The 27,263-nt window shown below is 44.1% G+C and overlaps 1 pseudogene; it reads right to left on the reverse strand.

Annotated features, from left to right (window-relative positions):
• LOC137638373 (WD repeat-containing protein 55 homolog) overlaps positions 1 to 3,719 on the reverse strand; it is a 30,059-nt pseudogene extending 26,340 nt beyond the window's left edge.
• Positions 3,720 to 27,263: the final 23,544 nt, after the last annotated feature.

Consider the following 27,263-nt stretch of genomic DNA (forward strand, 5'->3'; position numbering starts at 1 on the left):
ACCGAGTACACCTGCGTACGATCCTGTCACGGTCGCCACTTGTTACGACCTGTGTAGGCCGTAGTTCTGGTTCTTTAAACTTTGATTTTTTTAAAGGAATCGTAGGCAGTACATTATTTATGTAACACGGTGAACTGAGGGAAGACAGAACAAAAACACTGGAAAAATCTAACAATATTTATTACAATACACTTAAATAAATTCAACCTTGCACCAGGAGTAACAAAAAGCTCCTAAGACAAACAATAATGAGTAAACAAAAATGTCCTGGAGGACTAATATACAGAGTCCTCTAAATACACAAGGTTGACCTATATCTAATAATCTTAACCCTAACAAAGAAAAACTAAGCAGATCAAAAGTATGGCTCATATATTAAGCCGGGCCCACAAATATCAACAAACCATTACCCTATTACTAAACAGATAGGAATAAGGAAGACAGGAGAAATGAAAAGGCAAAAAACCTTAAAATTACTTACCTACACACACAAACATTAAAGGCTAAACCAAATACCCAATTATAAAACATAACTCAAGGCAGCATACAAATACACATACCACATTAAATTAAAGGCATAAATACTTATACATTTACATAAAAGAATTATGCTGAGAGTCATAATTTAAAGATATATGTACATATCTCAACACTGTATTACCTATCCGTGGAAATACTTATAACCGTACTTATCCACACATGGATTAGATGACAGATAGGGGACGAACGTTCATCAGCATCAGAGGGAGTATCATTAACACCAGGAAAACGGGCTGGGCATATCCGTAACGATAATAAAAAGATCGTAACTTTACCTGGGTAATGACTCCCTACTTTCCTCCTCACGGACCCTTGGTCCACACACGAGCAGCGTAACAGATGTGATGACGATCTTGGATCACGGCAATAGTACCTCCAACAGCGCCGGGACGGAACGACGGCACCGCCTTCCCGCAGAATCCTCAGGCGGGGAAAATAACGCCAAGCGAAGGTCGCAAGTGACACATACACTTGCAGGACGTAACAAGCGAGGTGGCTATCGCAGGTGACAAAACCCCTGCATACGTAGAGCGTGATCCAATGAAGTGTACAATTTACCGCGGGTGGCTCAAAGTCACCAGCGAAATAATCCTCCAAAGGCACAATTCCTTATGAGGGAATAAAAGAGGCGTCTACCAATGGCTGCTGAATTAGGATATACGTCTGTGATCAAGGCACGGTCCGAACTGAACATTCCAGGCAGCAGTAGTCTCGTCCACGGCTCTCACTAAACACCAAACACTCGGAAAGAAAAATAAACAAAAGAGTTAATGGCAATTCACTAATTAACGACGAGGAGGAGCGAAGGTTATCACCGAACTCTTATGAAAAGGGCAGTTAACTTTTACTCCTGCAGAAGACCGAATTTATTTATAAACAATTAAATAACCTACTTTAACATAACACCTTCCTCCCCAAGAAAAATAATTTTCATTCACTAAATGCAAAATTTTTCTTTTAATGATAAGCCACAAGGCTGGACAAAACATCAGAAAATGCAGGGCCACAAAAATAAAGAAAATTCAGGGAAAACACTAAAGCTACTACAAACCACTGATAAGATAAAATATCTTAAACCAAAACAAAATAAAGTCTTAAACGTAGTATCTACAGTAATAAACCAATCACAAGGTAAAAACATCTTAAACCTAAGCAAAAGGACAAGAACATAGCAAGTTTTAATTACATCATCAAACATTTGGACAGACATTCAATCCTATACCTGTCAACAATAAATTTTAGTAGGCACACAGAAAAAAAATATGATATAGAATTATCCACACCAACCTAGGTCCTGGAACAATTTACAAGAGTACCAACCTTATACCTGAGCTCAATATATACATACCTCGAAACATGGATGTAACCTCAACACATGCAACCAGGCGAACCGAGAGGGTCCCAAAAAAACAAAGGGAGAGATCAAAATTTAGACACGTGAGAGAGCATCCGGGATGCAATTATCCACCCCTTTAATGTGTTTTATAATTAAATTGAACTCTTGTAGCTGAAGGGCCCAACGCAGAATCCTCTGGTTTGATCCCTTCATACGTTCAATGAATACCAACGGATTATGGTCGGTCCAAATTTCTATAGGGAATGAAAAGTTAGTTACATAAGGTTTAAAATGTACCAATGTCCGCACCAATGCCAGAGCCTCTTTCTCAATGGTGGAGTACTTTTTTTCCGCCTCTAGTAACTTACGGCTGTAGTAAGATACGGGGCGTACTTCACCATCATCACTCCTTTGAAAGAGGACTCCCCCAATTCCTACGTCACTGGCATCCACGGCTATGATGAATGGCTTCTGAAAATTGGGAGAAACCAATATTGGATTAGACACGAGTAACATCTTAAGTTTTAAAAATGCTTCTTCGCATCGAGAAGACCAAATAAATTTCTGCCCTTTTTTCAATAAATTAGTTAGAGGCTGTGCAAGGTCAGAGAAGTTTCGGACAAACCTACGGTAATATCCCAGGGCACCAGCCACCCGTTGAGATACTACCGCTAGAGAGTTATGGGGTCTTTTGACTGGCCAGACAGTACTACATTGGATCCTCCTCTCAGGTTACGGTTTTTTTTTCCCTTTGCCTACATACACACTGAATAGTCTGGCCTATTCTTTACATATTCTCCTCTATCCTCATACACCTGACAACACAGATTACCAAACAATTCTTCATCACCCAAGGGGTTACTGCACTGTACTTGTTCAGTGCCACTTTCCTCTTGGTAAGGGTAGAAGAGACTCTTTAGCTATGGTAAGCAGCTCTTCTAGGAGAAGGACACTCCAAAATCAAACCACTGTTCTCTAGTCTTGGGTAGTGCCATAGCCTCTGTACCATGGCCTTTCACTGTCTTGGGTTAGAGTTCTCTTGCTTGAGGGTACACTCGAGCACACTCTCCTATCTTATTTCTCTTCCTCTTGTTTTGTTAAAGTTTTTATAGTTTATATAGGAGATATTTATTGTTGTTACCCTTCTTAGAATATTTTATTTTCCTTTTTTCCTTTCCGCACTGAGCTATTTTCCCTGTTGGAGCCCCTGGGCTTATAGCATACTGCTTTTCCAACTAGGGTTGTAGCTTAGTAAGTAATAATAATAATAATAATACCCAGCACCTTACGAACCTCTCTGACATTACACGGTCTCTTCAAAGCAACTATGGCCTCGAGATTGGCTTGCTTAGGAGCAACTTTACCCAAGCCAATCTCGTGAACCCAAATAACTAACCTTAGCTTTCCCAAAGTTACATTTACCCAGATTCACAACAAGACCGGCAGCCCTAAGTGCCTCAAAAACTTTCCTTAATCTTACCAGGTGGGTCCGCCAGTCGTTGCTGTGTACCACCAAGTCATCTATATAGATTTCTGTACCTTCCAGGCCACAAATTACCCTGTTCATCAGACGCTGGAAAGTACAGGCAGCGTTCTTCATCCCAAAGGGCATTACTTTGCATTCGTAAAGCCCTGAGGGTGTCACAAATGCTGAAATTTCACGGGCACGGCCCGATAGGGGGACCTGCCAATAACCCTTTAACAGATCCAATTTTGTAATAAACCTAGCAGGACCTATCAGGTCCAGACAATCCTCAATACGGGGAAGAGGAAAGGAATCATTTTTAGTAACCGAGTTTACCCTCCTATAGTCAAAACACATACGATATTTACCATCAGGCTTCTTCACTAAGACTATAGGAGGATTCCATGGACTTACTGATGGTTGTATGAGATTGTGCTCCAGCATGTATTTAATTTCGTCTTCAACAATGGCACGCTTCTCTGGACTGAGGCGATACGGGCTTTGCTTAACCGGAGAAGCGTCCCCAACATCAACATCATGCTGGAGCAACCTAGTCCTTCCTGGAGAGTCCTGAAACAAGTCAGAAAATTCCATAATTAGGCTTAGTATATCTTGTTTCTGAGGTGCCTCCAGATGCTCTAACCCCTCTTTTAATACACCTAAATTTTGCAAGTTATTACCTAGAGCATCTGAAGGCACCTGGTCCAAAACATCTTCCAAGTTTTCCTCAACAGGTGCAACCACACTCAAAACTGGCTCAAAAACAATGGCCAACGGATCCCGTCTATCAGAAGAGTAAGATTTCAACCTGTTTATGTGGAAAATTTTACATTTACGACTAGTTCCAGGGGCTTCAACTTCATAATTGACCTCTGACAACTTTCTCAACACCTTCCAGGGGCCCTTGTACCTGGGTTCAAGGAAGTTGTCTGGGTCTGTGCTTAAAACTAATACTAAGTCCCCGGACTCAAATGAGCGTACCTTACACTTCTGATCAAATTTGGTTTTCATTGTAGCTTGGGAAGCAGACAAATTATCTTTGGCATACTTCCAAGCTACGGCTAACTTGGACTTAAGTTCACTAACAACTTCTCCCACCGTACGCTCTCCCCTCTGATTTACTTCGAGCAATTCATGGAAGATTTCCAAAGGTCCTCGAACCTTGTGCCCAAATATTAATTCAAAGGGAGCAACGCCAGTAGAAGAATTGGGAAAATTCCTTATGGCAAAGAGAGCAAAGGGAAGCCCTTTATCCCAATCCTCTCCTTGCTCATAACAATATTTTTTTTAATATACACTTAAGGGTCTGGTGAAATCTTTCCACCACACATTGACTCTCAGGATGGTAGGGTACACTGGTAATGTGCTGAATGGCCAGTTCAGCACACTTACTCTTAAATAACCTGCTTGTAAAATTCGAGCCGCAATCTGACTGAATTTTACGAGGCAGTCCATACCTGGAGAAAAACTCCACTAATTTGTCAAACACAGCTTTTGAGGTTATTTTCTTCATTGGAAAGGCCTCAGGAAAACGTGATGCTCTATCCATTATGGTCAGGAGATGCGTAAACCCTAACTTCGTCCTAGGCAGAGGTCCTACCACATCAATTACCAATTCTGCAAAGGGTTCTCCAATTGAAGGAATTGGGTTAAGAGGAGCCTTGGGAATAGGTTGATTGGGTTTACCCATCACCTGACACACTTCACAAGTTCTTACAAATTTCTTCACCGAAGACTTCATTCCTGGCCACCAAAAACATTTACTCAACCTACAAAAAGTTTTACTTAAGCCTAAGTGGCCAGAAAAGGAGTCCTCATGTGCAAGGCTTAACACAGCCTCCCTAAACTTGGTAGGTACGACAATTTGTCTTAAACAAGAAGTCACATTTAGTTGATGAGTTGGGGGACGACTGACCCTATACAACAATCCTTTCAAAACCACAAACCTGGGCCTGGTCAAATCGTCAGTATTACCTAACTCAAATGAAAATTCATCTTTTTGAGCCTGTATGAAAGAGAGACGGTCACAATCGGATTTCAATAATTTAAACACTCCAAAACTAGAACTACTGCTACTACTACTACCTTCTACTAGCCCGGGCTTCTCTACCTCTACTTCTAAATTACTGTACTTAAATCTAGGTCATCATCATTATCAGCTTCTGCTGCACGCTTAGCAGAGGCTCGAGTAGTTATTGCCACAGGGCAAGCCGTGACCGAAACAATAGGAAATAATTCCTGCCCCTCTGCACTCAACATATCATTCCCAAGGATTCCGTCTATTCCTGGTATCGGCAGGCTCTCAACTACCGCCAGCTCAGTAACCTTGTGATACCCTGGGAAGGACAGCTCCACCCTTACTAAAGGAGCAGATACCACCGTATCGGGAAATCCTCCCAGGACCACGTATTCTCCAGTATAGGGAACTAAGTTAGACAAGGACCCTGCCAACACCAAAGATCTAGCGGACCCTGTGTCCCTCAAGAACTTAACATAAAGTGCAGAGGTTTCAGATTTCAATTTTCCGGGGTAGACATATTTGTTAAATGGTCATAAATTACCAGTGGACTCACACAATACAGGTTTTACTTTACCTACATCTGGTTCACTACTAACCTGGGGATCAACAGTTTTACCATTCTTACTCTCTGAAATAGAATTATTTGAAATTAGTGAGATTGGCGTAGGCTGATTAACATTATTTTGATTCTTTTGGAGGTAACGGCTCCTGGCTCTACATTCAGCTTGTCGATGCCCTGGCTTATTACACCAAAAGCAATTACCTCTAATTTGATTAGTTTTACCCGAATTGCCACGGTTAGAAAAAACCAGAGTGTGCCCACCACTCAAGTCCTTTCTGAAGCCACTACCAACATGATTACTCATGCTACTATTTGGGGTACTAGATTGGTTTTTAAAGGGATTATTCGACTTAGAAGACAAATTACTATTATTATTAGGGTATGAGGACGAGAAGTTACCTGACCCAGCCCGATGGGTCAGGACAAACTCATCAGCTACCTGAGCCGCCTTGGACAAAGTTAAAATTTTAGTGTCCTCCAGATGAACCCTCAATTCTTTACTACACACCTTCTTAAACTCCTCCAGTACCATCAGTTCCCTCAAGGAAGAGAAGGAAGCAACTTGACAACTTTCCAGCCAGTATCCCTTCTCGTGTGCTAAGGTACCGAATGAAGGACAAACCGTGGTTCAATGATGATTGTAGACGTGCTTATTTGGAGAAGCAGGAGGCCTATCACCTTTGGAAGGGTAACCGATCAGATTTGACCTGGAACAACTATACTCAGCTTCGAGCTTTAGCTCAGAGAGTTTATGCCTCAACTGAAAAGGAGTACAATTTAATCATAAAAGAAACCCTCTCTGGTACAACTCAGGAACATAAATGGTGGTCGACCCTTAAATCTGCACTCTTTGGTGTAGATGCAACAGTTCCTCCTTTACTTAAACCAGATGGCTCAGTCACTCACTGTCCAAAGGAAAAGGCAACCCTTTTGGCTGATGTTTTTGACAGTAAACAGAGTAATGAAAAACTTGAACTTCCTCATTCCTGTTTTCCTGAGGCTAAACTAACTAGTTTAGCTTTTCGATCTCGTGAGATTAAAGCTCTGTTGATGGACCTTGATGCTTATGGAGGTGTAGACCCTAATGGTATTTTTCCTTTGTTTTTTATAAAGACAGCAGATTTCTTGGCTCCAAAGTTATCTGTTATTTTACGCAAGTTAGCAAGAAGAGGAGCTTTTAGCACTTGTTGGAGAATTGGTAATGTTACTCCTCTATGTAAATGTGTTTGTGGTAGCTCAAGTCCCACTGATTACCGCCCAATTTCCATAACTCCCATATTATCTAAAGTTTTTGAACGTCTTCTGGCAAAACGTCTTAATAGGTTTGCTGAAGGTAATCATCTATTCCCTAGTTTGCAATTTGGTTTTCGGAAAGGCCTTGGAGCATGTGATGCCCTTCTTACAATCTCCAATGCAGTACAGAAATCCCTTGATTGTGGTCGGGAAGTTCGTATGATTGGCCTTGATTTTAGTGCTGCCTTTGACCGTGTTAATCATGAGGCCCTTGTTTTCAAACTGAAACAGTTGGGAGTGGGTGGGTCGTTTCTTAGCATTATTATTGATTTTTTAAGTAGTAGATCTCAAAGAGTTGTTGTTGATGGGCACCATAGTGAGTATAGGAATGTGATATCCGGTGTTCCACAGGGTAGTGTTCTTGGCCCATTACTTTTCATACTATATACACATGACATGTGGTTTGGCCTAGAAAATAAGCTTGTTGCATATGCAGATGACGCTACTCTCTTTGCATCAATTCAATCCCCTGAATGTAGATCTGGGGTTGGTGAATCCCTTAATAGAGATTTAGCTAAAATTAGTGCATGGTGCAAATTATGGGGTATGAAGTTGAATCCTAACAAAACTCAAAGTATGATTGTAAGTAGGTCAAGGACGGTGGCTCCTCAACATCCGGATCTCAGTATTGATAATGTTTCTTTAAATTTGTATGACTCTTTCAAAATTTTAGGCGTGATTCTTGACAGCAAATTTACTTTTGAGAAACATATAAGGTCTGTGTCTTCTTCAATTGCACAAAAAATTGGCTTATTGAGAAAGTCTTTTAAGATATTCGGTGATCAATCTATTCTGAAGAAGTGTTTTAATTCTTTTATTCTACCTTGTTTTGAGTATTGTTCTCCTGTCTGGTCTTCAGCTGCTGATTCTCATCTTAATTTGTTGGACAGAAACTTACGGTCTATTAAATTTCTTATTCCTGATCTAGATATTAATCTCTGGCACCGTCGATCAATTAGTTCATTATGCCTGCTGCATAAGATTTTTCATAACTCTGACCATCCTTTACATTCAGATCTCCCTGGACAATTCTATCCTGTTCGTAATACTAGGCAGGCAGTTAATTCTAATAGCCAGGCCTTCTCCATCATAAGACTCAATACTACGCAGTACTCTAGAAGTTTTATTCCAGCTGTTACCAAGTTGCGGAATGATCTTCCTAATCGGGTTGTTGAATCAGTAGAACTTCAAAAGTTCAAAGTTGGAGCAAATGCTTTTTTGTTGACCAGGCGGACATGAGTCTTTTTATAGTTTATATATGACATATTCGTTGTTGATGTTGTTAATAGTTTATATATGATATATCTCTTTTGACATTACTTTTTTTAGAATGATTTATTGTTAATTTGTTCTCTTCAGTTATTTATTTCCTTATTTCCTTTCCTCACTGGGCTATTTTTCCCTATTGGAGCCCCTGGGCTTATAGCATCTTGCTTTTCCAATTAGGGTTGTAGCTTGGATAGTAATAATAATAATAATAATAATAGTTGTTAAACTGCTCCTCCTTGAGACGAGCGTACTCAACATAAGACATAGAATTGGGCTTGCCAGTGGTTCGGAATCTCTGGCGATAGGCCTCAGGGACCAAATCATAGGCCCTGAGAACCAAAGCCTTTACTTTGTCATAATCTCTGGCAAGGCCCTCTTCCAATGCATTATGCACCCGCAGTGCCTTGCCCGTCAATCTACACTGTATGAGTACCGTCCACATTTCTGTGGGCCAAGACAACCGGGTGGCAACTCTCTCAAAAGCTTTAAAAAATTCTGGTACGCTCCCCTCATCAAAAACTGGAATTAACTTTAGTGCACCCGAAATATTAAATTTGTCTGATGATGAGCTATAGGGAGAACTAACATGATTAGGGGACCCTTGCACCTTGGCCAGCTCAAGCTTAAGCTTGAGCAACTCAATCTCATGTTTCCGGGCCCTCTCGTCCTCCTCAAACTGCAGCTTCAATAACTCAATTCTCTTACAAATTACATGGAACTCCTCCTGCCCCATTACATGAGCAGAAGGTGTTACATGGTTGGGAACAGCCTCCTCAGCTAAAAAGGGGTTAGTTGATATATTGACATTTTTAACAGCCCTGGCCGGAGTAGGAAAATTGGCCGGACCTTCATACATAACCTTTACTGCAGGGGAATCAGCGAACAGGGACAAACCAGGATTTATGCTCACATCGTCGACTATGGATTCTTCTTGGTCCGACCCAAAATCAGTGCCACTCTCAAAATCACTGGCTAGGCCGCTAGCTACCTCATTACCCTCAGCCAAATCTTGGGACACTTTTTCCTTAACCAGTTTTAACAAATTGGCCCGAGTGTCAGAGGACTCATAAGGGATCTCCAACCACCGGGCACACTCTACCAAATAAGCCCTTGTCAAAACTCCTAAATATTTCAAACAGTCAGCCGAACCCAAGAATTCCGACGGGTCAAAAGTAAAGTCCTTCTTTTTAATGAAAATAATATCCTATGGGGGAGGAAAGCAACTAAACCAAAAATAAAATATCAACAATAAATACTGTCAAATCCCTCCAGAGCTGAACTGCTCCCCCAAACACCGAGTACACCTGCGTACGATCCTGTCACGGTCGCCACTTGTTACGACCTGTGTAGGCCGTAGTTCTGGTTCTTTAAACTTTGATTTTTTTAAAGGAATCGTAGGCAGTACATTATTTATGTAACACGGTGAACTGAGGGAAGACAGAACAAAAACACTGGAAAAATCTAACAATATTTATTACAATACACTTAAATAAATTCAACCTTGCACCAGGAGTAACAAAAAGCTCCTAAGACAAACAACAATGAGTAAACAGAAATGTCCTGGAGGACTAATATACAGTCCTCTAAATACACAAGGTTGACCTATATCTAATAATCTTAACCCTAACAAAGAAAAACTAAACAGATCAAAAGTATGGCTCATATATTAAGCCGGGCCCACAAATATCAACAAACCATTACCCTATTACTAAACAGATAGGAATAAGGAAGACAGGAGATATGAAAAGGCAGAAAAACCTTAAAATTACTTACCTACACACACAAACATTAAAGGCTAAACCAAATACCCAATTATAAAACATAACTCAAGGCAGCATACAAATACACATACCACATTAAATTAAAGGCATAAATACTTATACATTTACATAAAAGAATTATGCTGAGAGTCATAATTTAAAGATATATGTACATATCTCAACACTGTATTACCTATCCGTGGAAATACTTATAACCGTACTTATCCACACATGGATTAGATGACAGATAGGGGACGAACGTTCATCAGCATCAGAGGGAGTATCATTAACACCAGGAAAACGGGCTGGGCATATCCGTAACGATAATAAAAAGATCGTAACTTTACCTGGGTAATGACTCCCTACTTTCCTCCTCACGGACCCTTGGTCCACACACGAGCAGCGTAACAGATGTGATGACGCTCTTGGATCACGGCAATAGTACCTCCAACAGTGCCGGGACGGAACGACGGCACCGCCTTCCCGCAGAATCCTCAGGCGGGGAAAATAACGCCAAGCGAAGGTCGCAAGTGACACATACACTTGCAGGACGTAACAAGCGAGGTGGCTATCGCAGGTGACAAAACCCCTGCATACGTAGAGCGTGATCCAACGAAGTGTACAATTTACCGCGGGTGGCTCAAAGACACCAGCGAAATAATCCTCCAAAGGCACAATTCCTTATGAGGGAATAAAAGAGGCGTCTACCAATGGCTGCTGAATTAGGATATACGTCTGTGATCAAGGCACGGTCTGAACTGAACATTCCAGGCAGCAGTAGTCTCGTCCACGGCTCTCACTAAACACCAAACACTCGGAAAGAAAAATAAACAAAAGAGTTGATTGCAATTCACTAATTAACGACGAGGAGGAGCGAAGGTTATCACCGAACTCTTATGAAAAGGGCAGTTAACTTTTACTCCTGCCAAAGACCGAATTTATTTATAAACAATTAAATAACCTACTTTAACATAACAGCGTTGAGTCGTCTCGCCTTGCAGTAGAGCCGCTTGGGCGTGGAGTCGTCTCGCCCTGCAGTAGAGCCGCTTGGGCGTGGAGTCCTCTCGCCCTGCAGTAGAGCCGCTTGGGCGTGGAGTCGTCTCGCCCTGCAGTAGAGCCGCTTGGGCGTGGAGTCGTCTCGCCCAGCAGTAGAGCCGCTTGGGCGTGGAGTCGTTTCGCCCTGCAGTAGAGCCGCTTGGGCGTGGAGTCGTCTCGCCCTGCAGTAGAGCCGCTTGGGCGTGGAGTCGTCTCGCCCTGCAGTAGAGCCGCTTGGGCGTGGATTCGTCTCGCCTTGCAGTAGAGCCGCTTGGGCGTGGAGTCGTTTCGCCCTGCAGTAGAGCCGCTTGGGCGTGGAGTCGCCTCGCCCAGCAGTAGAGCCGCTTGGGCGTGGAGTCGTCTCGCCCTGCAGTAGAGCCGCTTGGGCGTGGATTCGTCTCGCCCAGCAGTAGAGCCGCTTGGGCGTGGAGTCGTCTCGCCCTGCAGTAGAGCCGCTTGGGCGTGGATTCGTCTCGCCTTGCAGTAGAGCCGCTTGGGCGTGGAGTCGTTTCGCCCTGCAGTAGAGCCGCTTGGGCGTGGAGTCGTCTCGCCCAGCAGTAGAGCCGCTTGGGCGTGGAGTCGTCTCGCCCTGCAGTAGAGCCGCTTGGGCGTGGATTCGTCTCGCCCAGCAGTAGAGCCGCTTGGGCGTGGAGTCGTCTCGCCCTGCAGTAGAGCCGCTTGGGCGTGGATTCGTCTCGCCCAGCAGTAGAGCCGCTTGGGCGTGGAGTCGTCTCGCCCTGCAGTAGAGCCGCTTGGGCGTGGAGTCGTCTCGCCTTGCAGTAGAGCCGCTTGGGCGTGGAGTCGTTTCGCCCTGCAGTAGAGCCGCTTGGGCGTGGAGTCGTCTCGCCCAGCAGTAGAGCCGCTTGGGCGTGGAGTCGTCTCGCCCTGCAGTAGAGCCGCTTGGGCGTGGATTCGTCTCGCCCTGCAGTAGAGCCGCTTGGGCGTGGAGTCGTTTCGCCCTGCAGTAGAGCCGCTTGGGCGTGGATTCGTCTCGCCCAGCAGTAGAGCCGCTTGGGCGTGGAGTCGTCTCGCCCTGCAGTAGAGCCGCTTGGGCGTGGAGTCGTCTCGCCCTGCAGTAGAGCCGCTTGGGCGTGGATTCGTCTCGCCCAGCAGTAGAGCCGCTTGGGCGTGGAGTCGTCTCGCCCAGCAGTAAAGCCGCTTGGGCGTGGAGTCGTCTCGCCCTGCAGTAGAGCCGCTTGGGCATGGAGTCGTCTCGCCCTGCAGTAAAGCCGCTTAGGCATTGAGTCGTCTTGCCATGTAAGAAAGCTTCTCAAGCGTTGAGTCATCTTGCCTTGAAGAAAGCCCACACAGGCATTGAGTCGTTGTGCCTTGTAGCAAAGACTCTTAGGTGTTGCATCATCTTGCCTTGTAGAATAACCACCAAGGCGTTGAGTTGTCTTGCCCTACAGAAAAGCCGCTTAGCGTTGAGTTGTCTTGCCTTGTAATGAGGCCGCTTAGGCGTCGAGTTGCCTTGTCTTCTAGGATAGCCTCTTAGGCGTCGAGTTGTCTTGCCTTGTAATGAAGCCGCTTAGGCGTCGAGTTGCCTTGTATTCTAGGAAAGCCTCTTAGGCGTCGAGTCATCTTGCCTTGTAGGAAAGCCGCTTGGGCGTGGAGTTGTCTCGCCCTGCAGTAGAGCCGCTTGGGCGTGGAGTCGTCTCGCCCTGCAGTAGAGCCGCTTGGGCGTGGAGTCGTCTCGCCCTGCAGTAGAGCCGCTTGGGCGTGGAGTCGTCTCGCCCTGCAGTAGAGCCGCTTGGGCGTGGAGTCGTCTCGCCCTGCAGTAGAGCCGCTTGGGCGTGGAGTCGTCTCGCCCTGCAGTAGAGCCGCTTGGGCGTGGAGTCGTCTCGCCCTGCAGTAGAGCCGCTTGGGCGTGGAGTCGTCTCGCCCTGCAGTAGAGCCGCTTGGGCGTGGAGTCGTCCCGCCCTGCAGTAGAGCCGCTTGGGCGTGGAGTCGTCTCGCCCTGCAGTAGAGCCGCTTGGGCGTGGAGTCGTCCCGCCCTGCAGTAGAGCCGCTTGGGCGTGGAGTCGTCTCGCCCTGCAGTAGAGCCGCTTGGGCGTGGAGTCGTCCCGCCCTGCAGTAGAGCCGCTTGGGCGTGGAGTCGTCTCGCCCTGCAGTAGAGCCGCTTGGGCGTGGAGTCGTCCCGCCCTGCAGTAGAGCCGCTTGGGCGTGGAGTCGTCTCGCCCTGCAGTAGAGCCGCTTGGGCGTGGAGTCGTCCCGCCCTGCAGTAGAGCCGCTTGGGCGTGGAGTCGTCTCGCCCTGCAGTAGAGCCGCTTGGGCGTGGAGTCGTCCCGCCCTGCAGTAGAGCCGCTTGGGCGTGGAGTCGTCCCGCCCTGCAGTAGAGCCGCTTGGGCGTGGAGTCGTCCCGCCCTGCAGTAGAGCCGCTTGGGCGTGGAGTCGTCCCGCCCTGCAGTAGAGCCGCTTGGGCGTGGAGTCGTCCCGCCCTGCAGTAGAGCCGCTTGGGCGTGGAGTCGTCCCGCCCTGCAGTAGAGCCGCTTGGGCGTGGAGTCGTCCCGCCCTGCAGTAGAGCCGCTTGGGCGTGGAGTCGTCCCGCCCTGCAGTAGAGCCGCTTGGGCGTGGAGTCGTCTCGCCCTGCAGTAGAGCCGCTTGGGCGTGGAGTCGTCCCGCCCTGCAGTAGAGCCGCTTGGGCGTGGAGTCGTCTCGCCCTGCAGTAGAGCCGCTTGGGCGTGGAGTCGTCCCGCCCTGCAGTAGAGCCGCTTGGGCGTGGAGTCGTCTCGCCCTGCAGTAGAGCCGCTTGGGCGTGGAGTCGTCCCGCCCTGCAGTAGAGCCGCTTGGGCGTGGAGTCGTCTCGCCCTGCAGTAGAGCCGCTTGGGCGTGGAGTCGTCCCGCCCTGCAGTAGAGCCGCTTGGGCGTGGAGTCGTCTCGCCCTGCAGTAGAGCCGCTTGGGCGTGGAGTCGTCCCGCCCTGCAGTAGAGCCGCTTGGGCGTGGAGTCGTCCCGCCCTGCAGTAGAGCCGCTTGGGCGTGGAGTCGTCTCGCCCTGCAGTAGAGCCGCTTGGGCGTGGAGTCGTCCCGCCCTGCAGTAGAGCCGCTTGGGCGTGGAGTCGTCCCGCCCTGCAGTAGAGCCGCTTGGGCGTGGAGTCGTCCCGCCCTGCAGTAGAGCCGCTTGGGCGTGGAGTCGTCCCGCCCTGCAGTAGAGCCGCTTGGGCGTGGAGTCGTCCCGCCCTGCAGTAGAGCCGCTTGGGCGTGGAGTCGTCCCGCCCTGCAGTAGAGCCGCTTGGGCGTGGAGTCGTCCCGCCCTGCAGTAGAGCCGCTTGGGCGTGGAGTCGTCCCGCCCTGCAGTAGAGCCGCTTGGGCGTGGAGTCGTCCCGCCCTGCAGTAGAGCCGCTTGGGCGTGGAGTCGTCCCGCCCTGCAGTAGAGCCGCTTGGGCGTGGAGTCGTCCCGCCCTGCAGTAGAGCCGCTTGGGCGTGGAGTCGTCCCGCCCTGCAGTAGAGCCGCTTGGGCGTGGAGTCGTCCCGCCCTGCAGTAGAGCCGCTTGGGCGTGGAGTCGTCCCGCCCTGCAGTAGAGCCGCTTGGGCGTGGAGTCGTCCCGCCCTGCAGTAGAGCCGCTTGGGCGTGGAGTCGTCCCGCCCTGCAGTAGAGCCGCTTGGGCGTGGAGTCGTCTCGCCCTGCAGTAGAGCCGCTTGGGCGTGGAGTCGTCCCGCCCTGCAGTAGAGCCGCTTGGGCGTGGAGTCGTCTCGCCCTGCAGTAGAGCCGCTTGGGCGTGGAGTCGTCCCGCCCTGCAGTAGAGCCGCTTGGGCGTGGAGTCGTCCCGCCCTGCAGTAGAGCCGCTTGGGCGTGGAGTCGTCCCGCCCTGCAGTAGAGCCGCTTGGGCGTGGAGTCGTCCCGCCCTGCAGTAGAGCCGCTTGGGCGTGGAGTCGTCTCGCCCTGCAGTAGAGCCGCTTGGGCGTGGAGTCGTCCCGCCCTGCAGTAGAGCCGCTTGGGCGTGGAGTCGTCTCGCCCTGCAGTAGAGCCGCTTGGGCGTGGAGTCGTCCCGCCCTGCAGTAGAGCCGCTTGGGCGTGGAGTCGTCTCGCCCTGCAGTAGAGCCGCTTGGGCGTGGAGTCGTCCCGCCCTGCAGTAGAGCCGCTTGGGCGTGGAGTCGTCTCGCCCTGCAGTAGAGCCGCTTGGGCGTGGAGTCGTCCCGCCCTGCAGTAGAGCCGCTTGGGCGTGGAGTCGTCCCGCCCTGCAGTAGAGCCGCTTGGGCGTGGAGTCGTCCCGCCCTGCAGTAGAGCCGCTTGGGCGTGGAGTCGTCCCGCCCTGCAGTAGAGCCGCTTGGGCGTGGAGTCGTCCCGCCCTGCAGTAGAGCCGCTTGGGCGTGGAGTCGTCCCGCCCTGCAGTAGAGCCGCTTGGGCGTGGAGTCGTCCCGCCCTGCAGTAGAGCCGCTTGGGCGTGGAGTCGTCCCGCCCTGCAGTAGAGCCGCTTGGGCGTGGAGTCGTCCCGCCCTGCAGTAGAGCCGCTTGGGCGTGGAGTCGTCCCGCCCTGCAGTAGAGCCGCTTGGGCGTGGAGTCGTCCCGCCCTGCAGTAGAGCCGCTTGGGCGTGGAGTCGTCCCGCCCTGCAGTAGAGCCGCTTGGGCGTGGAGTCGTCTCGCCCTGCAGTAGAGCCGCTTGGGCGTGGAGTCGTCTCGCCCTGCAGTAGAGCCGCTTGGGCGTGGAGTCGTCTCGCCCAGCAGTAGAGCCGCTTGGGCGTGGAGTCGTCTCGCCCTGCAGTAGAGCCGCTTGGGCGTGGAGTCGTCTCGCCCTGCAGTAGAGCCGCTTGGGCGTGGAGTCGTCTCGCCCTGCAGTAGAGCCGCTTGGGCGTGGAGTCGTCCCGCCCTGCAGTAGAGCCGCTTGGGCGTGGAGTCGTCTCGCCCTGCAGTAGAGCCGCTTGGGCGTGGAGTCGTCCCGCCCTGCAGTAGAGCCGCTTGGGCGTGGAGTCGTCTCGCCCTGCAGTAGAGCCGCTTGGGCGTGGAGTCGTCCCGCCCTGCAGTAGAGCCGCTTGGGCGTGGAGTCGTCTCGCCCTGCAGTAGAGCCGCTTGGGCGTGGAGTCGTCCCGCCCTGCAGTAGAGCCGCTTGGGCGTGGAGTCGTCTCGCCCTGCAGTAGAGCCGCTTGGGCGTGGAGTCGTCCCGCCCTGCAGTAGAGCCGCTTGGGCGTGGAGTCGTCTCGCCCTGCAGTAGAGCCGCTTGGGCGTGGAGTCGTCCCGCCCTGCAGTAGAGCCGCTTGGGCGTGGAGTCGTCCCGCCCTGCAGTAGAGCCGCTTGGGCGTGGAGTCGTCTCGCCCTGCAGTAGAGCCGCTTGGGCGTGGAGTCGTCCCGCCCTGCAGTAGAGCCGCTTGGGCGTGGAGTCGTCTCGCCCAGCAGTAGAGCCGCTTGGGCGTGGAGTCGTCCCGCCCTGCAGTAGAGCCGCTTGGGCGTGGAGTCGTCTCGCCCTGCAGTAGAGCCGCTTGGGCGTGGAGTCGTCTCGCCCTGCAGTAGAGCCGCTTGGGCGTGGAGTCGTCCCGCCCTGCAGTAGAGCCGCTTGGGCGTGGAGTCGTCTCGCCCTGCAGTAGAGCCGCTTGGGCGTGGAGTCGTCCCGCCCTGCAGTAGAGCCGCTTGGGCGTGGAGTCGTCTCGCCCTGCAGTAGAGCCGCTTGGGCGTGGAGTCGTCCCGCCCTGCAGTAGAGCCGCTTGGGCGTGGAGTCGTCTCGCCCTGCAGTAGAGCCGCTTGGGCGTGGAGTCGTCCCGCCCTGCAGTAGAGCCGCTTGGGCGTGGAGTCGTCTCGCCCTGCAGTAGAGCCGCTTGGGCGTGGAGTCGTCCCGCCCTGCAGTAGAGCCGCTTGGGCGTGGAGTCGTCTCGCCCAGCAGTAGAGCCGCTTGGGCGTGGAGTCGTCCCGCCCTGCAGTAGAGCCGCTTGGGCGTGGAGTCGTCTCGCCCTGCAGTAGAGCCGCTTGGGCGTGGAGTCGTCCCGCCCTGCAGTAGAGCCGCTTGGGCGTGGAGTCGTCTCGCCCTGCAGTAGAGCCGCTTGGGCATGGAGTCGTCTCGCCCTGCAGTAAAGCCGCTTAGGCATTGAGTCGTCTTGCCATGTAAGAAAGCTCCTCAAGCGTTGAGTCATCTTGCCTTGTAGAATAACCACCTAGGCGTTGAGTTGTCTTGCCCTACAGAAAAGCCGCTTAGCGTTGAGTTGTCTTGCCTTATAGAAGCCGCTTAGGCGTCGAGTTGCCTTGTCTTCTAGGTAAGCCTCTTAGGCGTCGAGTTGCCTTGTCTTTCTAGGAAAGCCTCTTAGGCGTCGAGTTGTCTTGCCTTGTAATGAAGCCGCTTAGGCGTCGAGTTGCCTTGTCTTTCTAGGAAAGCCTCTTAGGCGTCGAGTTGTCTTGCCTTGTAATGAAGCCGCTTAGGCGTCGAGTTGCCTTGTCTTTCTAGGAAAGCCTCTTAGGCGTCGAGTTGTCTTGCCTTGTAATGAAGCCGCTTAGGCGTTGAGTTGCCTTGTCATCTAGGAAAGCCGCTTAGGCATCGAGTCGTCTTGCCTTGTAGGAAAGCCGCATAGGCGTTGAATCGTTGTGCCTTGTAGGAAAGACGCTTAGGCATTGAGTCATCTTGCCTTGTAGGAATGCTGCTTAAGCGTTGATTTGTCTTGCCTTGTAGGAAAGCCACGTAGGTGTCGAGTCGTTGTGCTTTGTAGGAAAGCCGCTTTAACGGTGAGTTGTCTTGTCATGTAGGAAAGCAGTATAAGCATCGAGTCATTGAGACTTGTAGGAAAGCCGCTTAGGAGTTAAGTCATCTTGCTTTGTAGGAATGCCGCTTAGGCATCGAGTTGTCTTGCCTTGTACGAATTGAGTCATCTTGCCTTAACAGTAAAGTAGTGTCCATGCATTGTAATACACAGTTACCTTTGTAAATTGATATGAACTAACATACCATGATAGAAACCATGTGAAAACAATGTATTACAGTTACTTCAGGGTGTTAGTCGACCGAGCATAGACAGTGGTCAGCTATTTTAGCGGTTTACGTGTAGACTCATCCTAGAGCTAAATATTACGTGATTTTTCGCTCTTCGCAAAGGTTTTAAGTTACCAAAGCCCCAACAATGACAGAGGACTGACTATACGTGAATAATTGGTGTTAGTTCCGCATACCATACACTGGAGCCTTTGTATAACAATGGACAGGAAACCTCTGCTTGCAGAGAACACCACCTAGCCATGACAGAGCCTTTCTAATTTATAGGGACAGACCTTGGACCAGCTGAAAATCGAGTAAAAAAAGTCCGAAATCGGCTCTTTTTCACGGGAATAATCACGGAATGAAATAATGTTAAAGTCACTAGATTTGTAAATGCTTGTCCCAACAACTACATACTAGGACCACTCTGGTCATGGATGTCGGAAACGTGCGAGAAAAATGGACAACTAACCCAAAACTCCCCTCCTAACCTGGCCTACAAACCATATCCTTACCTTCCTCGTGACCTAACCGGAGGGCTAACGCCCCCTGTGACCCCCCAACCACTGTCGCTAACATGGGAATCCCACAAACCCAACCTAACCGAACCTAGTAGTTCCCAGGTCACTACCCCTACTCGGGGGCAAGCCCCCGGACCCACTTCGTACGTCTCTCTCCTACACAAAAAAAAAAAAGGTATGGGCAGCACCAAAAATTATATCTTAACCACATTGTCATAGTAAAAAAGTTACTCAGGCTTACCTTAACCGTTTTACCCCCACCATAAGGTTAAATTTTGAGCACATTTTGCTACATTTTTTTTCAAATTGCTCTAACAGCCTTAATTTTTGTCATAGAGAGGTCAGGTTGGTCTCATTCTTTTGGAAAATGCCTGAAGTTTCTCATAAAGTTATCAAAAACATGTAAATAACAGTGTTTTGCAAGAATGTACCGGTACGACCTTTGGGGGCGAAAGGGTTAATATTCGATGTCGCTAAAACCAAAATCCTCGGGTTCTTGCGCCACCAATCTTACACTTCTCACATGGACCCCTAAAATCACCTAAGAGCCCTTTTCGAAATAAATAATGAAAAAATTTGGGGCAACTCGAGTAAAGTCTCGTAGGTGTAAATACCTTATTGTCTTCAACGAATCAATTTGATCAATATGAGTGATAAACTCAACAACATCGCTCAAAGAGTAACTATGCGCAACACGTCTATCCATTACGGCGGTTAGAGTTGGAAAGGGTCGACTCCAGGTCAATCTCGGGTCATGTGGGGGGGTGTTAAAAATTTGAAATCACGCGGCTCACAAAAGGGTTAGTTCGGTTGGTTTGTTTGACACTGGCTATATCTACCAAAATATCTTTAACTAGATGTTGGCTAACCTAACCTTTGGTTGTATATATAACAAATTAGTATTCGGCATAATTTCAGGATGTCCCCCCAATGAAATAACAATCTTAATAAGAGGTTAAAAATGACGATTGTTGAAATTAGAGAAAACATAAGTCCAAACATTGATAACTGTTCAAGCTTGCGCCACCGGCTGATAGGCGATGAGCGCGCCGCCCAACGGGTGTTATTATAGTCAGGCAGGAAACAATGCTTGGAGGAAATTTTACGACTGATTAACTTGGCCGTGGCTTCAGCGGACGACGCATTGTAACGACCATTCCCTAACCTAAGTGAGTAGTGGAATAAAGCAAGGCTGTACTGGCTCTACAACATTATTCAAATTAATTACTTATCAGATTATAAAACAAGTAGAAAAGGAAGGTAATGGTTTTAAAAATGATATTATAAAGCTAGTAGTATTATTTTTTGCTGATGATGTCCTAGTGCTTGCTGAGAATATAGAGGATGCTGAATTGAACATAAGGAAAGTGATAGATATAGGAAAGCAGTGTGGTTTAGACAAAAGTAGCGTACTTATATATAATATGTAGGAGAAACCAGATAATATAGAGGGAATAAGAGTAGTAAGCAATATTAAATACCTAGGTATCAAGGTAGATGATAGTAGGAATATGTTCAAAACACAGAAAAGTGAAATGATAGTTAAGGCGCAAAAGCTAGCTAATCTTACATAGAAAAAAGTTGTAATAAGATAATGATAGGGAAAGCATACTGGAAAAGTGTAGCACTACCTTCTATATTATATGGAACAAACGTTATTAACTTAACGGAAACGGAAATAGAAAAGTTGCAAAGAATAGAGAATGGAGTGTATAGAAGGATGTTAGGGGGCGTAAAGAATACAGCTATTGTAGCCTTGAGAGGGGATTTAGGAGCATCTGCTATGAAAACAAGGGTAATAGATGGAAAGCTGAGGTACCTTAATAGCATTTATAAGGGAGAAAAGGACTTACTATCAGCAATAGCCAATGATATGGAAGAAAAAGAGAGGAAGTGGTGGATGCATGTGAAGAAGTATGCTGAGGAATGTGGGTTGGCGACGAGAGAAGTCAAGAGATGTACGAAAGAGGACATAAAGAAGAGAACAAAAGAATGGGACACAAGCAAATGGAAGAGTGAAATGGAGTGCAAGGAGAGTCTAATTTTGTATAAAAACTGGAAAAGTGAAATCAAGGAGGAGGAAGTGTATGACAACACATTTTCGTCAATTTTATTATTCAGAGCAAGGACAAACTCTTGAATATAAAAAACAGACACCAAGATGGAAATATAAACTGTGTATTCTGTGATGTAGAAGAAAATGCTAACCACTTCATGTTATATTGTCCACAGTTTAGTGATATAAGAATAAAAAGCAATTGAGCTCCAACAACCATACGAAGAAGATAGTGCACAAACAGTTGGAAAATTCCTTTTTTGTGAAGAAAATATTGAAAATAAGAAAAGAGTACTACAACAAATGCGGATGAAAAGAGAAAAACTAGTGAAAATAAGGAACACACAAAACTAAAAGACACAGAGGCGCCGTTGAAAAGGCAAAGCCTCAACCTGAATCTGATCTGATCTTAAACAGAGTGGTTTGTATTTCAGTTATGGAACAAATGATATATATAACAAACGACATTATATTGGGTTTGTGACCTGGGAACTTCTAGGTTACGTTAGGTGGGTTTGTTAGGTTCTGTACCCTTTTTGTACCTTTTTATATATTGTGTGAAGGGTATACAGAAACATTCTTTAAAATACACATGATAATATTATCGTAGCATTGCTAATGTTAGCAATGCCACCATAACGTTGGTAACGCTGTGTATCATTGATAACGTTGCTAATGTTATCGTTCGCAGTACATACGTGAGTGAAGTGACACGGAATTTTAACAAGTCATTATATCTAAACATTTTAACAAAATATATATAATAAAAGACATTATATTTAAACATTTGAACAGAAAATATATGTTTTCCTGTAGTAAATAACGTAATTTGACCTTCATTTCATCCGTAATAACAGCAACAAGTTCGGCTACTTGAAGTTAGTCGAATTGGTTGTTCTGTTGGTTTGCGCTTGAAATTCGGTCAAATCACGTAATTTACTACAGGAAAACATATTTTCTGTTCGAAATGATAATCTGTAATACAGTAAAACTTTACCAAAACTTTATTGAATTATTTTATACTTTTACCAGAAGACCAAGTGATTACATTGATGTTCATTCGGGAGATCAATCTAACCATATAGACGTTCGATTAAATACGGGAGTAGGGATTTATAGCACGAAAAACACGGGCACATACGTCCTAAGACATGGTAAATTTAATTGAAGTAAGATTTCCGTACCGCAAATGTACGTAAAGGCTTTGTCCGTCATTCTACAAAGGCTTAAGCTTCCTTATTTCTTATAAAATATATTCTAATGGGGGGAAATATTGTTTATAATGATCTAAAATAGTATTTACATAAGATATTTTAGACGTAATAATATGAATTTATAGTTAAATTACGACTGGCTTAACCAGTATTTTCCTCTCAATGTCTCCAATCGACAATTTAAACTGGCGTCTTTAGACACTTTTCACTCATATTTACAATTTATATTCAACAAATTAGTCTCCCAGATTGCTCACAGTTATCCTGCTGATATATAAGATATGAAATAACGTTAAAAATATTAATAATTTACCTTAAAACAAGACAAATTGATGACCACAAAACACTAAGTCACTATGGCTTAACCAGTATTTTCCTCTCGACAATCTAAACTGGCGTCTTTCTAGACACTTTTACCTCATATTTACCAATTATATTCAACAAATTATTCACCCAGATTGCTCACAGTTATCCTGCTGATATATAAGATAGGATATAACGTTAAAATTATTAATAATTTACCTTAAAATAAGATAAATTGCTGACCACCAGACACTAAGTCACTATGGCTTAACCAGTATTTTCCTCTCGACAATCTAAACTGGCGTCTTTCTAGACACTTTTAACTCATATTTACCAATTATATTCAACAAATCAGTCTCCCAGATTGCTCACAGTTATCCTGCTGATATATAAGATAGGATATAACGTTAAAATTATTAATAATTTACCTTAAAACAACGAAGAATCACAGACCACCTAACACTAAGTCACTATTTGTTTACAATTGTAAACACAGTAGGAGGGTTGCCAGTTTGGCCTTTTTTCCGGCCAAAAAAAAACTCAAATTTGACCTTTTGTATTTAAATAGGTTGGCCTTTAGTAATATGAAAAAAGCCGAGAGCCTTAAATACTATATTTTTGACCTTTTTCTATTAATGGGTTGACCTTTTAAAGCCTCTGTTGATTAGAAATTGACCTTTTCTCATTTAGAAAACCTGGCAACTCATGCAGGGTTCCCAGATGATTCGACTGGATTATCGTACATGAGCCTTAAAATTGTCGTTTTTCAACCAAAATTATCGTACACAGTTTCAATATAATTATTAATAAGTTACATGATTGACTTATTTCAAAATATTTTAGTATAACTGTTTAATCAAACACACATATACATGTATATACCCAAGGTATGTATCGTACATCGTACCGGACCCCAAATAATCGTACATGTATGATAATTATCGTACGAATGGCACCCCTGCACACATGGCGCCAGGCGTTTCGAGCAGGATTTTGGATTTTCTAAATAAAGAAACTTTTATTTTCTAAAATTAAACTGTATTTACACTGTAATATACAAATTTCATGCTGGTTGCATATATAAATAATATATAACTGTGAGATATATTAGAATAGAGGCTCTGGTATATAGAAATATAAAATGTTGACTATATTACAAAATGTTCTAAACTTTTTTTTATTTTCTAAAATTAATCTGTAATTTGACTGTAATATACAAATTTTATGCTGTATACATATAGAAATAATATATATCTGTAAGATATATTAGAATAGAGGCTCTGATATATATAAATATAAAAATGTTGACTATATTACAACATTTTCTAACCTTTTTTATTTTCTGAAATTAAACTGTAAATTGACTGTAGTAGACAAATTTGATGCAATATGCGTATAGAAATAATATATATCTGTGAGATATATTAGAATAGAGGCTCTGGCATATAGAAATATAAAATGTAGACTACATTACAAAATTTTCTATTTTTTTTTATTTTCTAAAATTATTCTGTAATTTGACTGTAATATACAAATTTGATGCTGTATGCATATAGAAATAATATATATCTGTAAGATATATTAGAATAGAGGCTGTAATATTTATAATCATAAAATGTAGACTATAACAGTACTACTAGACATCTGAAAGACTGAAGATATTATGACTTTCAAGAAAAAACTTTCTCGTTTTCTAAGTGTTTTTATAATGTGGATTTGATAATTAATTAAGGTTAAATAAATAGAATTGTATAGGACTAACATATGTAGGTCCTATAGTATATAGTATAAAGTAAGAAAAGTAGGGTATAAATGAGAAATACACTTTTACTTGCTTTACTATAAGTGCAATTTTCCTGGTCCGTGTGCCATACAGAACATACAGTATCTGTTAGTTTTATATATTCTTAAGTATTTGGAATTCTCAAACCCACATTATCGAAACACTTAGAAAACAATTAGATATTTTTTAAACGTCTAGTTCTGATAACTTGGTGGGTTATTATACATGTCTAAAACTCCATTTTGGCTTCAGTAGACATTAAGTTTATTCAATTGGTATATGAGTAATCCTTTCTATGGGTGGGGCAGTTTTTATCAATGGGGCTCCACTATTTATTATGTTTTAGAAATTAAGTTTCTCTTTGGGTATAGGAGTCATTTATGGTAATAACAGAGTTAATCAGTTTTCTTTATGGAATATTCATCCATTTAGGCCTACCTCCCTACAAAATCATTGTTTCTAAGATGATACCCAGCAGATTTAAATGTAATATTTATTTGGCCACTGAAAGACTTATTATTATTATTATTATTATTATTATTATTATTATTATTATTATTATTATTATCATTACAAGCTAAGCCACAACCCGTAGTTGGAAAAGCAAGACGCTATAAGCCCAAGGGCTCCAAAAGGGAAAAATAGCCCAGTGAGGAAAGGAAATGAGGAAATAAGTAGTCACTGTCAAGAGATAGGGCTATTGGTATCTAACGTACTTAATAAGAGATATCGATACGATGTTATTATCTATGATTATTTGAATATCGGTCGAGTTTACGAAACAGTAGTGTTTTAAGGATAGGCCTAGATATAAATTATCAAAATGTCAAATACACACACACACACACACACACACACATATATATATATATATATATATATATATATATATATATATATATATATATATATATATATATATATATTCTATATAATACATTATATTCTATATATTATATTTTGAAAAGATAAATATTATATATAGAATATAATACATAGAATATATATATATATATATATATATATATATATATATATATATATATATATATATATATGTGTGTGTGTGTGTGTGTGTGTGAGCATTTTATATATATATATATATATATATATATATATATATATATATATATATATATATAATACATTATATTTTATATATTTTATATATTATATCTTATACATAATATTTATCTTTTTTATCTAATTCCTATTATATACTATTTTAAATAATATATAATTTATATATTTGAAATATTTCATTTTTATATTTCATTTTATATCATACCATATTCTATCATTTATTATCTTTAATATTTCAAATATCTATTGATATATTTTTTGTATATCGTATATTATATAATATATCGTATACAATATTATATTTCATAATACATTATATTCTATATATTATTCCACACTTCTCTTTTATTTCTTAATATTCTTCTCTTATAGCATATTTTCTTATTTCCTTTCCTCACTGAGCTGTTTTCCCTTGTTGGGGCCCTTAGGCTTATGGCATCCTGCTTTTCCAACAAGGGTAGTAGCTTAGCATGTAATAATGATAATAATAATAATAATAATAATAATAATAATAATAATAATAATAATAATAATAATAATAATAATAATCAGAGAGAATGGAGAATAGCAGAAAGTCCTGATAAGAAATGGGAAGGAAGAGGGAATATAAGATTAAGTTTGAGAATTAGCGATAGAAATCTAGTTTTATCTTTAGAAGAAAACCTCAAAGGAAATGAAAAGATAGAATAAAACATTAAGTATATTAGAAAAACGGTAGAAAAAAATAGCTTTTATAACTTTGATTTTTAAATATTTAGCTTCAATGCTACAGGGTTAAGGCTTAGCTTTTAGCTGGAGAAAAGCTGAGAAATTATATCGAAAAATTTGGTTTTAGAAATAAATTTATATCTATTAACGCTAAACGCTCACTCTGCAAAGGAACAAATTCAAATCATGAAACGGTTTGGCTGTGTGTGTGTGTGTGTGTGTGTGTGTGTGTGTGTATGAGAGAGAGAGAGAGAGAGAGAGAGAGAGAGAGAGAGAGAGAGATTAAAACAAGTTCACTTATTGGAGGTTCTATCTCGAAGTCAATAGATGTATATATAGTTTTATTAGCCTTATATCCTTTATTTTATTTGGTTATAGAGATTCTATATATAGTTTTATTAGCTTTATATCCTACACTATAGTTGGATATATAAGTTTTTTATAGTTTATAATCGAAAGATCTTTTTTAATGTTACTGTTCTTAGAATATTTTGTTTCAATTGTTCGTTACTTCGCTTGTTCATTTATTTCCTTATTTCATTTCCTTTCCTTACCGGGCTATTTTTCCTTGTTGGAGCCCCTGGGCTTAGAGCATCCAGCTTTTCAAACTAGGTTTGTAGCTTGCATGAGTTCTCTTGCTTGAGGGTACACTCGGGCATAGGCCTACTATTATGTCTAATTTTTCTTCCTCTTGTTTTGTTTTAGTTATTATAGTTTATATAGGAAATAGTTATTTTAATGTTACTCTTCGTAGAATGTATTATTTTTCCTTGTTTCCTTTCCTCACTGGACTATTTTCCCTGTTGGAGACCTTGGGCTTATATTATCCTGCTTTTCAAATTAGGGTTGTAGCCTAGCAAGTAATAATAATTATAATATATTTTTCTTTCACCTTCCGTCACATTCACCTGGGTCAGTTGTGGAATGATTATTATTATTATTATTATTATTATTACTTGCTAAGCTACAACCTTAGTTGGCAAAGCAAGATGCTACAAGCCCAAGGTCTCCAACAAGGAAAAATAGCCCAGTGAGGAAAGGAAATAAGGAACTATTATTATTATTATTATTATTATTATTATTATTACTTGCTAAGCCACAACCCTAGTTGGAGAACCAAGATGTTATAAGCCCAAGGTCTCCAACAAGGAAAAATAGCCCAGTGAGGAATGGAAACAAGGAAAGAAATAAACTACAAGAGAAGTTATGAACAATTAGAATAAAGCATTTTAAGAACAGCAACACAATTTAAATGAGATCTCTCATATATAAACTATACCACTATGCCACGAGGTCTACAGAGAGAGAGAGAGAGAGAGAGAGAGAGAGAGAGAGAGAACGTCACGAGGTCTACAGAGAGAGAGAGAGAGAGAGAGAGAAGCAGGAAATAGCATAGAAGACAATGGATTGACGAACTAAGAAAGCTT

The sequence above is a fragment of the Palaemon carinicauda genome, chromosome 3 (assembly GCF_036898095.1).
Source record: "Palaemon carinicauda isolate YSFRI2023 chromosome 3, ASM3689809v2, whole genome shotgun sequence".
Lineage (NCBI taxonomy): Eukaryota > Metazoa > Arthropoda > Malacostraca > Decapoda > Palaemonidae > Palaemon > Palaemon carinicauda.